Below are 19,295 nucleotides of genomic sequence, written 5' to 3'. Positions count from 1 at the left end.
GTCTCTTCACTCTACTGTCTCTTTTGCTGTGTGAAGTTTTTTAGTTTGACACAATCCCTTTTGGTTTGTTTTTGCTTTTGCCACCTGTGCTTTGGGGGCCATATCCAGGAAATCACTGTCGAAACCAATTCTGTGGAGTAGTTCTCCTATGTTTTAATCTAGTGGTTTTATAGTTTCAGGTCTTACACTCCAATCTGTAGTCCATATTGAGTTGATGTTTGTATACGGTATGAGATGATGATCCAATTCTATTTTTCCGCATGTGGATATACAATTTTCCCAACACCATTTGTTGAAGAGGCTGTTCTTTCTCCATTGTGTTTTTGGTACCTTTGCCAATAATCAAGTGATCACAAGTGTGTGGGTTTATACAATACATTATAATAGGCATGTGAGACTTTTTATAACAGGTTGTGGACCAAAGTGACCATGAGTCTCTGAAGGAGAAGTCCACTCATTCAAAGTACATGGAAGTGGGCCCATTCGACATTATTATTTCTCATGTAAGTTTAACCAAAGAGTGTTGTAGCTCCCTGAAGAGTTAACAATTTTCACACATTCCTTTTGCTCAGGTTTTTTATTGTCACCTTCTTAAAGAGACACTCTTAAGCTAGCTCCTGAAAGAGGCAATCACTTCTCACATCCGCATTTCATACCTATCTTAACTGCATTAATTTTCCACAAGACACATTTATCTTTCCAACACACTGTATTTGTTACCACTTTATTATCTATTTTTCCCATAACTTTTATTCATAGTTTTTTCACCAGTGCTTGCATCTGGCAAAGAGGATGAACTCAATAAAATAGTTAATGAATCACATCATTCTGATCCAAGTAATTAACTGATAGATGGGCATATAGCTCATTTGGCTAATGGCTATGATCCTCACAGGTTCTGACGTTGGGAAATACATATGGTCAATGCCAGGTTCCTGAGAAGGGAAAATAGCAAGAGCTTTTTGAAGAACTGAGGTGAAAGGGGATAATCAGAGTTAAGACACATATATATTTAAATACATGAAATAAAGGTTGGCCGGGCACCATGGGTCACACCTGTTATCCCAGCACTTTGGGAGGCAAAGGCAGGTGGATCAGTGGAGTCCAGAAGTCTGAGACCAGCCTGGGCGACCTGGCAAGACATGATGTATTAGTCCGTTCTCACACTGCTATAAAGAACTTTCCTAAGACTGGGTAATTTATAAAGGAAGAAGGTTTAACTGCCTCACAGTTCTGCATGCTGGCAGAAGGTGAAGGGGAAGGAAGCACCTTCTTTACAAAGCAGCAAGAGAGACAGAGAGAGAGTGAAGGGGAAAGAGACCATTATAAAACCAGTAGACCTCATGAGAACTCACTCACTATCATGAGAACTGGGGAAACTGCCCCTATGATCTGATCACCTCCCACAAGGTCCTTCCCTCAACACCTGGGGATTACAATTTGAGATGAGATTTGGGTGGGCACACAAGGCCAAAACATATTATACGGTCCTTACCAAAAAAAAAAAAAGATTAGCAAGGCAGGTTGGTGCACGTCTGTAGTCCCAGCTACTCAGGAGACAGAGGTGGGAGGATCAGCTGAACCTGGGAGGTCAAAGCTGCAGTGAACAGTGATTGAGCCATTGCACACCAGCCTGGGAAAGAGAGTCAGACCATGTCTCTAAAAAAGGAAAAGAAAAAAACTAAAAAGAAAGAAAAAGAAAAACAAAGGAAGAAAACTTGATATGATGCTAGAAGAAAGCTATTGCTGATGAGGATATGTGTGGTAATTAATGAGGCATTTTTTAAAATTATATGTGTTAATATAGTGAATATGAATCAATTTGATTTAAAATTAAACTTATTTTAAATATTAAATCAGATTCCCAAATAGACGCAATAAAAATGATAAAGGGGATATCACCACTGACCCCACAGAAATACAAACTACCATCAGAGAATACTATAAACACCTCTACGCAAATAAACTAGAAAACCTAGAAAAAATGGATAATTCTCTGGACACTTACACTCTCCCAAGACTAAACCAGGAAGAAGTTGAATCCCTGAATAGACCAATAGCAGGCTCTGAAATTGAGGCAATAATTAATAGCCTACCAATCAAAAAAAGTCCAGGACCAGACGGATTCACAGCCAAATTCTACCAGAGGTACAAGGAGGAGTTGGTACCATTCCTTCTGAAATTATTCCAATCAATAGAAAAACAGGGAATCCTCCCTAACTCATTTTATGAGGCCAACATCATCCTGATACCAAAGCCTGGCAGAGACACAACAAAAAAAGAGAATTTTAGATCAATATCCCTGATGAACATTGATGCAAAAATCTTCAATAAAATACTGGCAAACCGAATCCAGCAGCACATCAAAAAGCTTATCCACCATGATCAAGTGGGCTTCATCCCACTTGGGATGTAAGGCTGGTTCAACATATGCAAATCAATAAACATAATCCAGCATATAAACAGAACCAAAGACAAAAAACACACGATTATCTCAACAGACGCAGAAAAGGCCTTTGACAAAATTCAACAGCCCTTCAGGCTAAAAACTCTCAATAAATTCGGTATTGATGGAACATATTTCAAAATAATAAGTGCTATTTATGACAAACCCACAGCCAATATCATACTGAATGGGCAAAAACTGGAAGCATTCCCTTTGAAAAGTGGCACAAGACAGGGATGCCCTCTCTCACCACTCCTATTCAACACAGTGTTGCAAGTTCTTGCTAGGGCAATCAGGCAAGAGAAAGAAATAAACGGTATTCAATTAGGAAAAGAGGAAGTCAAATTGTCCCTGTCTGCAGATGACATGATTGTATATTTAGAAAACCCCATCGTCTCAGCACACAATCACCTTAAGCTGATAAGAAACTTCAGCAAAGTCTCAGGATACAAAATTAATGTGCAAAAATCACAAGCATTCTTATACACCAGTAACAGACAAACAGAGCCAAATCATGAATGAACTTCCATTCACAATAGCTTCAAAGAGAATAAAATACCTAGGAATCCAACTTACAAGGGATGTAAAGGACCTCTTCAAGGAGAACTACAAACCACTGCTCAGTGAAATAAAAGAGGACACAAACAAATGGAAGAACATACCATGCTCATGGATAGGAAGAATCAATATTGTGAAAATGGCCATACTGCCCAAGGTAATTTATAGATTCAATGCCATCCCCATCAAGCTACCAATGACTTCCTTCACAGAATTGGAAAAAAAAAAATGCTTTAAAGTTCATATGGAACCAAAAAAGTGCCCGCATTGCCATGACAATCCTAAGCCTAAAGAGCAAAGCTGGAGGCATCACGCTACCTCACTTCAAACTATACTACAAGGCTACAGTAACCAAAACAGCATGGTACTGGTACCAAAACAGAGATATAGACCAGTGGAACAGAACACAGCCCTCAGAAATAATACCACACATCTACAGCCATCTGATCTTTGACAAACCTGACAAAAACAAGGAATGGGGAAAGGATTCCCTATTTAATAAATGCAGCTGGGAAAATTGGCTAGCCATAAGTAGAAAGCTGAAACTGGATCCTTTCCTTACTCCTTATACGAAAATTAATTCAAGATGGATTAGAGACTTAAATGTTAGACCTAAAACCATAAAAACCCTAGAAGAAAACCTAGGTAATACCATTCAGGACATAGGCATGGGCAAGGACTTCATGTCTAAAACACCAAAAGCAACAGCAACAAAAGCCAAAACTGACAAATGGGATCTAATTAAACTAAAGAGCTTCTGCACAGCAAAAGAAACTACCATCAGAGTGAACAGGCAACCTACAGAATGGGAGAAAAGTTTTGCAATCTACTCACCTGACAAAGGGCGAATATCCAGAACCTATAAGGAACTTCAACAAATTTACAAGAAAAAAACAAACAACCCCATTAAAAAGTGGGCAAAGGATATGAACAGATACTTCTCAAAAGAAGACATTCATACAGCCAACAGACAAATGAAAAAATGCTCATTATCACTCGCCATCAAAGAAATGCAAATCAAAACCACAATGAGATACCATCTCACACCAATTAGAATGGCAATCATTAAAAAAATCAGGAAACAACAGGTTCTGGAGAGGATGTGGAGAAATAGGAACACTTTTACACAGTTGGTGGGACTGTAAACTAGTTCAACCATTGTGGAAGACAGTGTGGCGATTCCTCAAGGATCTAGAACTAGAAATAGCATTTGACCCAACCATCCCATTACTGGGTATATACCCAAAGGATTATAAGCCACGCTGCTATAAAGACACATGCACACGTATGTTTATTGCGGCACTATTCACAATAGCAAAGACTTGGAATCAACCCAAATGTCCATCAGTGACAGACTGGATTAAGAAAATGTGGCACGTATACACCATGGAATACTATACAGCCATAAAAAAAGATGAGTTTGATTCCTTAGTAGGGACATGGATGCAGCTGGAAACCATCATTCTCAGCAAACTATCGCAAGAACAGAAAACCAAATACCACATGTTCCGTCTCATTTATGCCAATATAAATGGCATTCAGAAATAAACATTCACTTATATATTTGGCAACTATCTACATGTTTAGAGCACAGAGTGGTTTTCGGTACAAAATGGCAAACACATTCTCACATACTGTTACTGGGATGTAAATTTTTATAACTTTTTGGAAGAATTACCTAATGTATAGACAGATTATATATGCACACATACATGAGATAACTTAAATTATATGTAAGTATATGTACATATACATATATAATACTTCAATATACTTACATATAGTAATACAAATATATGTAAATAGATATTTACATACACTTATTTAAGTATATGTGAATGATATCTACTCATAGTTACATATCTTAAATACACATATATTTTATATGCACTTATCTATAAACATATTAATTATATGTATTTATTTATGAATATTATATAAAATATATGTAATTTCTATATATTATATATTACATATATGTTGATATATAACATGTATGCTTGTGTAAGTGTACAGCAATACATATACACATATACACATATATACATATATACATACAAACCTATAAAAAAGATAAAAGTTTAAGCACATGTATCATCGATGTGTAGAAGAAAATTCATACCAGCATTACTCAAAATACTAAGAAACTGAAAATGTCCCAAAGTAGAATGGATTAATGAAGTATGCTATGTTAATATAGAGTATTAAATATTACACTAAAAACCAGAGAAATGTAAAGTAATACCACCATGCGACATTACTACATGTATCAGAATTGTGAAACTTTAAAAATAATAAAAAATGCACAGAAAAATTGTGTGGATGATAAATTTGATCATTATGACCTCCAAAGTCTTCCTATAGAGTGCAAATTTCATACTCTTTGGAAGTAGTGTGGTATTTTCTAGCAAATTTGGAAATTTACTTGTGCTACAACCCAGCAATTCCTGGGTTATAGTGATATATATTTATATTCAGTTATGTAGTTATAATCAGTTAGAGCCCTTGCACAGAAAGACCAGTAGATTTCTATAGCAATCTCCATTACAGCATCAGATGTGATAGAATCCAAATAGGTGCCCATCAACCCTGAAATGGCTAAATACATTGCAATAAGATGATATAATGAAATACTATATGTCAATAAAAAATGAGAGACAGGAAAGTGTCCTGCAAACATAAAACTCACTGGAGGCCAAACTCAGTAGAATAAGTGGTTTAAAATTAATGTATGCTGTTTACAGATTTCTTTAGAACTTACAAATAAATGAAAGTATGAACAGTATTACTACAAGAGAATATAGTAATTACATTCAGGTGGAAGGAGGACTTTTTGTTTGGAAATGGAAATGCAAAGGGCTTCTGAGAGTGCTGACATTGGTCTGTATCCTGAACTGGCAAGTGGTCACACAGGTGTTCCATTTATGATACCTTGTTTCCTTGTGGTTATCTTGCCTATGGCTGTGTGTGTATGTGTTTTAAATTTTACCATAACAACATTTTTATAAGTAAGATGCAGAATAGAATAGTAATTAATAAAAATAATATATGGTCATATATGTATCTACCTGTGGAATGATACACAATGAACTGGAAACCCTTTTTATACTAGAGAGAAGACAGAGAATGTATATGAGGAATGGGGACTGTAAAGAAAATCAGCCAAATTCTAAACGTTTTCCTAAGTTTATGCTTATGTTATTGTCATATATTACTTATACCTATGATAAAATTAACTAAAACATAGACATAAGAAAAAGGCATATCTCAATTATACTAAAAATCTGAAATCTGGAGCTTCAACCCAAGCATGTGTGTTTTTTAAAATGCCCTTGAATATTCTGGAGACAGGAATTCAGCTGGACTTGTTTCACAGGATACAAGTAACAAAGACTCCACTGATAAAACAGGATGTGGTAAATAAGCTGACCGAAACCTACCAAAACCATCATGGCAATGAAACCCACCTCTGGTGGTCCTCACTGCTCGTTATAATTAGAATACATTAGCATACCAAAGGAAACTCCCAACAGTACCATGACAGTTTACAAATGCCATGGCAAGGTCCAGAAGTTACCCTATATGGTCTCAAAACGTGAAGACCCCTCAGTTCCTGGAACTTCCGTCACCTTTCCCAGAAAACTCATGAATAATTCACTCCTTGTTGAGCATATAATCAAGAAATAACAACCCCAAGTATGTGGTAAGCTCCTGCTGCTATTCTGTCTATGGGGGAGGCACCTTTTTATTCCTTGACTTTTCAATAGACTTGCTTTCACTTTACTCTGTTGGCTTGCTCTTGAATTCCTTCCTGCATGAAGGCAAGAACCCACGTGGCATCCCGGGCTGAGCCCCAATTTTGCGGTTTGCCCTGTGATAATCTGACTAGAACATCTGCAAGTCCAAAATTATCTATTTCTTCAATTTGTTGTATATTGAACTTTGGGTCTTATTCTTAAAAAAAAAAAAAAGAAAATACATGTATTATTTAGAAATTAAAGAAAAATAATTTACAAGAATAATAATATGAGCAAGGAATTGCACCAAATATTTTTATCATATTTAGGAGTATTTTTCTGGATTTCTTTAAAACATGCAACTATCTAGGAACAATTAAATTTGGCGATTCATAGAAAGTCAGTTAAAACTACCTGGGAAGATACAATGCAACAATATTTCTAACAAAAGTTTATTAGGAGGCCAAAAAGACCTGTTAGTTGATAATAGTAAAAGTAGACATTTCTGCTATAATATGATACTTAGATTTTCAAAAAAACTTTATGCTGGTAACACTGCACATTGAAAAGGTAAAATTTGTAGGGCAAATAGGGATAAACCATTCAATACTTATGAGATAATCAGGTCATTAACTCTAACTTGTGATAAAATTAGTAGCCCTAATGAATTTCTTCTTGCATTTTAAATCAGTGTCACACAGCCAGTGTCTGCTTCCTGACATTAAGCCCTTCTCCTTCTCCTGGAGTTAATGCTTTCTTCTGTGAATGGTAGATACTTGTATTCATTTACTTTCTATAAAGTCTATTGAATCAGTAGTTAGCATCTGATCCCTGTTAGCTGTCTCCACTAATTACGTTTTAGCACCAGGGAAATATCTTTGCAACTAGCTAATTGGCACTTCTAATTTCACCAGAAAGCTTACAATTATAGAATGCATAGAGGATACTGAAGGTAAATAACCCATTACTTCTGGTAAAGGCAAAACTTCTAAGAAATTTTTAAGTTTCCTGAGTATATTTATATATTTCTTAGACTTTCTCCTGTGGGCCAAAACAAAAAAATTGGATTCCATTCTGAAAATCCTGAAATCTGAGATGGAGGAGGGGAGGGTTCATACCAACACACTGGAAGCAGGGACGAAAACAGGTTCTCCCTGACCAATCGGCCCCCTTCCAATACCCGTTCTTATCTTTACAAGTAAGATTCTGAATTTTTGATGAGTCAATATGGCCTTTGCCAAAGTGTGTAATACTGAGCTCTGCTAGCTACCAAATATCTAAATATGTAAACTGCATTTTATCCATGAACGTATTTAAACACTGTCCAGAAAGACACCCCAAAGTTCTACCCAGTCATTGTCTCCCAACAAAAACACAGGCAGTCCTCCCCTTCGGGTCCAGACATGGCTTCTTTCTCAGGCTGTGGATCCTGATCTTGGGACAAATTTCTGGCCCAATATTGTCCATGATCCCTGAATCTACTAGGAGATTTGTCCTTGTATATTACCATCAATGGTCCATCTGAACCGGACATTGGAGTCTTTGCCTTCCTTGAATCCGGGAGTTCAATTAGCCTGCTTCCCGGAGGGCACCTTACCTTACCATCACAAGCCTTACAAACAGGCTTGTAGATTACTTATTATATTCCCATCCTTTCTCATCTATCTGCCTCAAGTCAATTTCATGAGCCATAGACCACATGTCCCGTTCCTTCCTAGACCCAATTCTCAATAATATTTTCTTCCAAATAATTCCTCAAACCTATGCAATGTGATCTTCCTTGAGGTTACTTGATCTGACAGTTCTAGGCTGGAAATTATGCCCGTGTATCTACTCTGTGATCTGGTGATGTCTGGAATTTATTCCAGGCTCATATTGGGCATTGTGTATAATGTGTATATACCAAGCCTGATTCTTCTGTGTTTCTGAAGATTTATGGGCCAACAGATTTTTTAAAATATGTTTCTTTTATGTCTCAATGAAAATAATTTTTATATTTCACTGTCCATTAAGGACTTCAATTGATACAATCAGATTTTTAATGTCAGTTTAAATTTAACTAGAAAATTCTATGAAAAGTAAGGGCAGTGATCACAGGGATTTAGGAATATAAATGTATTTAAAAATATTTAGCAGACAAAATTAAAAGGATCTTATGTTGAATTTGTGGTAATGAGACAAAATGGCAGAGATTAAGTCCCAAATGTCAAATTGACCTCCATCCAGTTTGTGGAATCCATGTATATATCTTTGCATTTTCTTACCATGCTATAATTACTGAATAATTATTCAGTGATTAAAAAGATATTTAGCCTTTAAAGTCATTGTCTATTTTTTTTCCAGATTTTAAAGGCAAGTAAAAAAATTAGTACTGGTGATTGACATAAATCTTACAAAAAGAAGGTACTTATTCTGTGGAAACATGAGGGATCACCTCCACCTCACCCACTTTATCTCTTATGTGAGGTTTTTGCCCAGGTCTAGGAAACAAATTGATACAAGATGGATTAATAAGGGAAAAGCATGTAAGTTTTATGCATTTCACATGTTCATGGGAATCCTCACAAGAGTGTGAAATCTAAATAAATTGTCAAAGCAAGATGTTTTTATACTTTTAGAAAAAGAATGATAAATTGCAGAAAAAATTACAAAAAAAAAAAGAGAAACTGGCTCGAAGCCATAAATTCCAGGGGAGTCCCTAGGAGGTATATGGGGTTGTAAAGATAGTGAAAAACAAGAGTTAATTCTGGTAGTTTATTTATTCAGGTCCACTGCATTCCCCCAATTCCCAGGCTCTAGTGATAAGGGCTATTTTCTATTCCATTACAGGGAGGGTACCGGAAGAGTATCCGAATGTACCAAAGATTCCTGAAGGAATCTTTAGAGCTTGCTGCATGCTGAAAAAGACAGGTCAGATAACCTTTTCCTCTACTGTCAACAAAATGTCTTCGATGTTTTCAGTTCAAACTAATAAATATGCCAACTCAGCATATTTGTCGATGGCATATCATTCACTCCTTCAATTTACTCTATTTCACTGTTGAAGGACAACTTCTTGTGATGAGAAAGATACTCGTCCTTTAAAATAGAAAGAATACTCACGTCCTTTTCCATAAATCAAATTTTGCTAATGTAACATATAAGAAATCTCTAAATGCACACAATCTATGTTATGAAATCCACATAGATAGCATGTGATATAAAATTTGCATCTCCTAATCTAAGGACATGAAACAAAGAATGACTGTGAAGTGCAAAATAATAACCACAGCATAACATTTGGAGGGAAAGAAAAATGGCTAAAACCAGGCACAATGAACAGTGAGCCAAGGATTCTGTGAGGTAATGAATTCGTTAATTTCCCCACCAAGAGGAATTATTATCCAACTTTCAAAATTATCTGTAGTACATTCTCATAAACAATGCAGCAATTGACAGTAGATTTGAATAATTGGACTTTTTATGTTGTTCTTCTTCTTTTTTTTTTTTTTTGAGACGGAGTCTCGCTGTGCTCCCAGGCTGGAGTGCAGTGGCGTGATCTCGGCTCACTGCAAGCTCCGCCTCCCGGGTTCACGCCATTCTCCCGCCTCAGCCTCCCGAGTAGCTGAGACTACAGGCGCCTGCCACCGCGCCCGGCTAGTTTTTTGTATTTTTAGTAGAGACGGGGTTTCACCATGTTAGCCAGGATAGTCTCGATCTCCTGACCTCGTGATCCACCCGCCTCGGCCTCCCAAAGTGCTGGGATTACAGGCTTGAGCCACCGCGCCCGGCCTATGTTGTTCTTCTTAATGACCTTAAGGGGAAAGGAGTGGCCTTTAAGTGCAGACAGCATGTCAGAGGGGTGACCTCTTTATCTCCAATCCCAGGGTCATTGACATGAAAAAATCCCAGGGTCATTGGCAAGGATTCACCTTGCCTCTACAGGAATGTCAGTAGGAGGGACTTCAATGATGCCATTTACTGAAAAGGTAAAGCCATCCATATTGTTTTTCAGTAAACTAACTTCACAGAGATGGAATGATTTCCCCAAGACATGGTATGTCACAGAAAATCATAAAGCTAGGTCTCCTGATTCCCTCCATGAATCACCACCTGGAATGGGTAAAGAGACTGAACTGGGCACCACTGCTTAATTCAGTCCTCCCTCAGGCTCTTTCCAGTAATAACAACTAACAAAAACAGCAGACATTCCATCTTAGTGTATTCAAGCTTCTATGAAAAAATATCTTAAACTGGATGAACTATAAACAAGACAAATGTATTTTTCAGAGCTGTGGAAGCTGGGAAGTACAAGACAAGGTGCCTGAAGATTCAGTGCCTGGAGAAACGTTGCTTTCTGGTTCACAGACGGTGGCTTCTATGACACCATAGATGGCACCATCTGCTGTGACCCCACATGGTAGAAGGGACAAACAAGTTATCTTGAGTCTCCTTTAGAAAGGCATTCATCTTATTCAAGAGGGTGCTACCCTCAGGACCTAATCATTTCCCAAAAGGCCCCTACTCCTAATACTGTCATTTTAGGGGTTTAGATTTAAACATGTAGATTTGGGGAGGATACAAACACTCAGACCATCGCACATTCCCACCACTAGCCCAGACTGCATGATGTTATTCACTTCCTGTCCACTCTTCCCATCCTTCTCAGGACGGGCCTCATGGGCATATTCACAGGGTTCCACACTCGAAGGGCTCCATGCGTGCTTTCATGCTCTGCTGTTGTCATTGAAATATTTTATAATTTCATCTCTGAGTATGAATGTGATAGAGGAGCTAGACAGGCTGGCAGCATGTGCACACAGTTTGGGTCTACTGGTAGTGACTACACAAGTGGGCTCAGGCAAGAACCATGTGGGGCAACTGGCCTGGTCTTCTCATGCACACACACACACACACACACACACACACACACACACACCTTGTAATACTTCACAGCACCACAGGACCCAAGCAGTGTCTGGGGTATGACTGGGCTCATGTTGGTGGTGATGACAGAAGCAGCAGCACAGGTGGCAGTAGGGTATGAGTGTCCCTAGCTTGGAAGAGAGGAGGTGCTTGCCCTGGCAGCAGCAAGTGACTGCTGATGGGATGCCTATTTTCCCTCTGTCCCAGAGCCCATGCCTGTTGTGTTCATTGAATATCAGAAAAGGAAAAGCCAGGAAGATTAGGCAATAAACATTGTTAGCAAATTATTACAAAATAAAAATATACACTGCTCATTGCAACAAAGCACAAAAAGGACTTACTCTGATTCATAAAACAAGTTCAAAATGTATGTTTTAACTGCAACAACATGGCAAAACAAATATTCACAGGCTTCAAAATAGAAATGATATTAAAGAGCATTTCAAGAATTTTAACTGTGTAATACTTTACTGTTAACTTTAGTCATGGAAGAGAACAATTGAATTTATTTGTACAAAATACTGATGAAAGGAAATAAAGAAGAATACAAACAAATGGAAAGACATCCAATGCTTGTGGATTGGAAGAATTAATATTATTTAAATGACCAAACCTCAGATTCAATGCAATGTCTGTCAAAATACCAATGGCATTCTGCACATAAATAGTTAAAACAATTCTATGATTTGTATGGAACTATGAAAGACCCCAAATAGCCAGATCATTCCTGAAAAAAAAGAGCAAAGCTGGAGGCATAACAGTAGCAAATTTCAAACTATACTACAAAGATGTAGTAATCAAAACAGAATAGTACTAGCATAAAAACAGACACATAGAACAATGACACAGAACAGAGAATCCAGAAATAAATCCACATATCCATAGCTAACTGATTTAATTTTTTTATTTTTCATCACTATGGATACATAATAGTAATATATAATGATAGAGTGTACGTGATGTTTTGATAAAGACCAGCACCCCAAATATGTATCATTTCTTTCTGTTGGGAGCATTCCAATTCCAAACTTTCAGTTATTTTTTAATATATACAATATATTCTACAATGAATTATTGTTTACTACACTCTATTGTGCTACCAAATACTGGCTTTTATTCATTCTATCTATATTTTTGCAACCATTAACCATCTCCACTTTATCCCCCCTCCCCTATACCCTTCTGACCCTCTGGTGACCATCAGTCTATTATCTATTTCTATTAGTTCAATTTTTAAAAACTTTAGCTCCTAGGTAGGAGTGAGAACATGCAAAATCTGTTTTTCTGTGCCTGACATTGTTAACCGATATTTGACAACAGTGCCAAGAGCATTTATTGGGAAACTGACAGTCTCTTCAATCAAGGTGCCTGTAAAACTGGATACCTATATGCAGAAAAATGAAACTAAATTCCCAATTCTTACACTATACCAAAATCAACATAAAATGGGTTAAAGACCTAAGTGTAATCATTCTTGATCACTGATGGCACCTTCCAGTCTTTGTTATTGATCTAAAATTTACCTGATGTTAAATCATTTCCCTGGGTTTCATTTCAGTACAAAAAGCATAAACTTGTCATAGGTCAACCAGAGTGATATCAGGACTTAAGAACCACTGATAAGCCCTCTGCTAAATCTCAGTAATAATAAGTCCCCCTAAATTGAAAGAAAGAGTAACTGGTACGTTAAGTGTCTAAGATAAGAAAGAGAAAACATCTTACAGAATTAGACCCACCAAGTCAAGAGATTTTTGCTTTTGTTTTAGACATAACCAAAAACAATTACTGGAAAATAAATTGACAATAATAAAATTGTTATGCTGAGTGCCACCTTCAGTTATGCCATTTTCATTTTCATTTCTGCATGAACAAAAAAAAATTCTACTTGACAACATATTAGCAAAAATATGTACATTCAAAATTTATGGAAAAATGTCATGAAGAAAAAAGGTTGTTTAGAATTATATATATATAAAATATATGTATTTGTAAAATATATATTTGTAAAAATATATATATTTTATATATATTTTATACATATATATGTGTGTGTGTGTGTAAAACAATTTTGTCCAGATATCAGTGATTTTCTTCTTCCCTTGGTTACTTTTACTCCTGCACTCTAGGAATGAAATAATATTTTAATTAGTATACACTGCTGAATGGATGTGTATCTGATTCCTGAAACCTTAGGCAGAAAGTGTGTCTACATTTTCACAGAGCAGATTCTCTGACTCACTCGTGTCAGGGCCCCCATCACCTCCTTGTTTCTCAGGCTGTAGATGATGGGGTTGAGCATTGGGGTGAGGATGGTGTAGAAAACAGCCAGAACCTTGTCTTCTATTGGAGATCGCAGGGATCTTGGACGTAGATTAGTGTAGAGAAAAGGTGCATAGTAGAAAGTTACTACAGTGAGGTGGGTGCTGCACCCGGGTCGGTAGGCCTTCTTCCTCCCCTTCTGCAGATTTCATCTGATGAACAGCAAGGAGAGAACCCGGCCATAGGAACATGAAATACCAATGAAGGAAACACCAGAAAGATGGTGAGGTGCTCAAAACACTGTGCCCTCAGACCCAGGTGTCGTGCAGGCCAGAGTCCTGCATGGCTGAGACATCACAGAAGAATGATTGATGGCCCTGGATCGTAATAAGGAATATGGAGAATATATACAGTGTGAGCACAAGCATTGATAGGAGCTATGATCCAAAGATCTATTATCATCAGCACACACACACTCTTTTGCTCATGCGGATGAGATAGTGGAAACAAACAACAAATGTAACGATCATAGGCCATAGATGCCAAAGTAGTGCTTCTGCACCTCCCTAATGCCAAGAAGAAGAAACTCTAGATCCCGCAGTGAAGGGAGATAGACTTGTTTCCATACAGAAAATCAGAAGCCATCTTAGGAACAATGGTAGAGATGTAATTTAGGTCAATGAGGGAGAGCTGACTAAGTAGGAAATACATGGGTGTGTGGAGGTGGGTGTCCAAGAAGATGAGAAGAATCATGGATAGGTTTCCAATTAGAGCCATCAGAAAAATGAAAACAATGAGAATGAAGAGGAAAAGGCCAATTCTTGATGGTGGGAACAGCCCCAATAAGATGAAATCAGTTGATGTTTGATTGTAATTTTCCATGGGGCTTTCCTACAACCCATCCTGAAGGGAGACAGAAGGGTAAGTGAAGTACAGAAATTTGCTCTTATCTGCAGGGGATGCATTCCAAGCCGCCCAGTGGATGTTTGAAACTGCGGTTGATACTGAACCCTAAATACACTATTATTTTGTGTCTATACAAACTTCTGATAAAGTTTTTAGGCAAGTAAGAGATTAACAAGAGTAACTGATAATCAAATAAAACAATTATACAGTATACTATAATACAAATATGTGAATGTGATCTCTATCTTTCTCAAAATCTTTTATTGTACTGTGCTCAGACTTCTTTGTTCTGATTTTTACCTATTTTGGAAAAGAAATCTTATTTTCTTACCCAGAGTTTCACATTTGATGAGATCAACATTTGTTACCAGATTTTTTTCTGAGAAATATGCAAATTTATAAGAAAGATATCTCTATTACAACTTCAATAGAATATGAATGTTTTACTGCCTGACACAAACTCAGATATAATCAAAGTCAGATGTCATATCGAATGCCTATGCATAGAAAGTCAATATAAATGCACACATTACAGATTTACATTTGAATAAATTAGTCTTTATAGAATGATTTGTTATATTTCCACATGTATTCTTTTTCTTTTTTTTTTAAGTGACAGGGTCTTTCTCTGTTACCCAGGCTGGAGTGCAGTGGCAAGATCATAGCTTACTGCAGCCTTGAACTTCTGGGCTCAAGTGATCCTTCTGCCTCAGCCTCCTGAGTAGCTGAGAAAACAGTCACGTGCCACCATGCCTAGTTAAATTTATATTTTTGTAGACATGAAGTGTCACTGTGTTGCTCAGGTTGGTTTTGAACTCTTGGCATCAGTAATCCCCCTGTCTCGGCCTTGCAAAGTGCTGCGATTGCAGGCATGAGCTCCCCACCCAACCCATGTTTATTCTGTCAGATTTACTTCTAAAACTGCAGCAGCTTGTCTCTCATTTTGAGAAACTTGAATGATCTTTGTGCAATAATGCCAAGTCAAACTTCTTTTGTTAGTTATCATAATTTGGTCCTCCTATTTAGAAACCTAGAATAAATAATTATTGCTATGTCCCTTTTATGGAATGTCATATTAATTCACACTCTTGATTTTCAATATTCATCATCATCCATTCTCTTTTGTCTCCTTGCCTAATTTCAGAATACTCTATTTAAGGCGGACCCCTTACCAAATAGGTTACAGATTTTGTCTTTTGCCTCTCTAGTGCTTAGATAACATTATATGTTGCTCTATGAATCCTTCAAAAGAATGCACTTGGAGGAATGTTCAATTCCCTAAATAAAAAAAAGAAGCTAAAATCCTGACAGACTTCTAAGTAGAGGTGTGTTAAAAATACCACTCCAGATGTAAGACATCAGTAAACAGCTTGGCACAGTATGCCTAAAAGAACCAGAGTTTTTAGGCTTAAATATTAGTCTAGAGCCAAAGATCACCAGAATCTGGAGCAAGCATAACATGCACGAGGAAGATTCCCAGTGTGCAAACACACACAAATATGCACAATCACACACAGTCATATGCATAAATACACTGACTTTAAAATGATCAAAATATGCAGAAACAATAATTTTTTGTGATCAAAATTCGTATCTTCAGAGATGTATGATAAGTATGAAATCCATAAAATAAATATCATTTCCTATATGAAAGGATGTGAAAGGTAACATTAAAGGACTTTTGAAAACTAAAATTATAATAATTGATAAAACTATGTAGCGGAAGTTTCAAAAGACAAAGTAAGAAAACTCTATTTGAAGGTAAACAAAAGCAACAACAACATGAAAAGATTGCTATTTAGGAAAGGTAGAAAAATTAGGGAATTCATACAGGACGGCCAATATGTGCTTTAGGACATTCCTAGAAAGGGATATAGCAAAATAATAGTGAAGTTAATATTCTTTAAAAAATTTCTCTCAACTGAGATATATTAACTATCATGTTCAAATGCAATAGTTTTTTTTTTTTGTATCGCAGCAATAAATTCTATGAGATGAAATGATGTTGTCAACTCCTCATTGCAGACATAAAGTGGAATGTAATTCTGCTGCGACAATGGGAGAAGAGTAAGGAACCTGGGGGTGATTATGGAGGAGGGAGCAGGTCACTATCCATGTTAGCCTATATCATGGGTCAAGGAATGGTATTTAGGATACAGAAATCAGGCATTAGCAGATGAATGTGTTGTCTACAAATACATGGGCAAATACGGAGAAAAACTGGAAAGATACATTGAAATCCTTGACTTTGGGGTCAGCAAGAGTTTGTTATGTTTCTAACATTTTACCCTGCTGAGACCATGTCTACGGATTACTTGAATAAAATATTAAAGTGATGCAAAATTTATGTCACAATTGAGAATTTAACCTGCAGCTTCATCATAATAATGAAAGACTGGTAGCTTTTACTCTGAGATTTGGAACAAGACACTAAAGTTCACCTTCACTGCATCTACTCAACAAATTACTGGAAGTTCAGTCAACACAATTAGATAAGAAAAGAAATAAAAATATCTTAATTCAAAAGAAAAGTAAAATTATTTCTGTTTGCATATGACATAATTATATACGTAGAAAACTTAGGATAAGTAATAAACAAAATCAGGAAAATTATGGGATGCAACATCAACAACAGCCAAAACCTGTTATACTTCTATATACTAACAATAGACAATCTGAAAATTGCACTCTGATTTTATTAACAATAGTATCAAAAACAAATGAAACATTTAGAATAAACCAAATCCAGGAGGTGAAAACTTTACACATTGAAAATGGCAAAATGCTGATTATAGTGATTAAAGACACAAATAAATGGAAATGCATCCTACATATTTATTTATTAGAAGGCTAATACTGTTAAGATGTCAACAATACCCAAAGTCACCCATTGGTGTGCTGTATTCAAGAGACACATCTCATGTGCAAAAATGCACATAGACTCAAAGTAAAGGGATAGAGGAAAATTTACCAAGAAAATGGAAAGAAAGAAAAAGCAGGGGTAGCAATCCTAGTTTCTGACAAAATAGACTCCAAACCAACAAAGGTCAAAAAAGACAAAGAAGGGCATTAGGTAATGTTAAAGAATTCAATTCAACAAGAAGAACTAACCATTTTAAATGTATATGCACCCAATCCAGGAGCACCCGCATTCATAAAACAAGTTCCTAGAGACATATAAAGAGACTTAGACTCCCACACAATAATAGTGGGAGACTTTAATACCTCACTGTCACTATTAGATCTTGAGAGAGAGAATTAACAAAGATATTCAGCTCTAGTTCAGCTTGAACTCAGCTCTAGACAAAGTGGACCTGATAGATATCTACAGAACTCTTCATCCAAAAACAATATACATTTTTTCACCACCATAAGGCACTTATTCCAAAACTGATCACATAATTGGAAACTCCTCAGCAAATACAAAATAAATGAAACCATAACAAATAGTCTTTCAGACCACAGCCCAATCAAATTAGAACTCAAGATTAAAATCTTCCCCAAAACCACACAACTACATGGAAATTGAACAACCTGCTCCTGAGTGACTCCTGGGTAAATAATAAAATTAAAGCGAAATCAAGAAGTTCTTTGAAACCAATGAAAACAAAGAGACAACTTATCAGAATTTCTGGGATGCAGCTAAATCAGTGTTAAAGGGAAATTTATAGCACTAAATGCCCACAGCAAAAAGCTAAAAAGATCTCAAATCGACACCCTAACATCATAACTAAAAGAACTGGAGAACCAGAACAAACATTTGAGGCTAGCAAAGACAAAATAGGGGAACATCATGCAGGGGGCCTATCAGGGAGGGGGAGGGAGGTTGCATTGGGAGTTATACCTGATGTAAATGACGAGTTGACAGGTACTGACGAGTTGATGGGTGCAGCACACCAACATGGTACAGGTATACATATGTAACAAACCTGCACGTTATGCACATGTACCCTAGAACTTAAAAATGCATAAATAATAAAAAAAAAGGAAATTAAAAAAAAAAGACAAGAAATAACCAAGATCAGAGAGAAACTGAAGGAGATGGAGACACAAAAAAACCCTTCAAAAACTTAATGAATCCAGGAGCTGGTTTTTGAAAAAAAAAAAAAATCAATAAAATCAATAGACCATTAGCAAGACAAATACAGAACAAAATAGATAATATTCAAATAAACACAATCAGAAACCATAAGGGAAATATCACTGTTGATCCCACAGAAATAAAATCATCAGAGAATACTAATATTAATTATTCTATTATAAAGGTACATGCACGTGTATCTTCATTGCAGCACTATGCTCAATAGCAAAGATGTGGAATCAACACAAATGCCCATTAACGATAGACTGGATAAAGACATTGTGGTACATATACACCATGGAATACTGTGCAGCCATACAAAGGAACAAGATCACGTCCTTTGCAGGGACATGGATGAAGCTGGAAGCCATTATCCTCAGCAAACTAATGCAAGAATAGAAAA

General features: G+C 36.6%; 2 pseudogenes; both read right to left on the bottom strand.

Moving 5' to 3' along the window:
* LOC101000084 overlaps nucleotides 1-19,295 on the bottom strand; it is a 163,747-nt pseudogene that overhangs the window by 124,368 nt on the left and 20,084 nt on the right.
* On the bottom strand, nucleotides 13,681-15,436 carry LOC101001484 (annotated as a pseudogene).

Source organism: Papio anubis, chromosome 1 (assembly GCF_008728515.1).
Source record: "Papio anubis isolate 15944 chromosome 1, Panubis1.0, whole genome shotgun sequence".
Lineage (NCBI taxonomy): Eukaryota > Metazoa > Chordata > Mammalia > Primates > Cercopithecidae > Papio > Papio anubis.
Note: the sequence above shows the minus strand (reverse complement) of the source record. Positions and strands in the feature narration are given on the sequence as shown.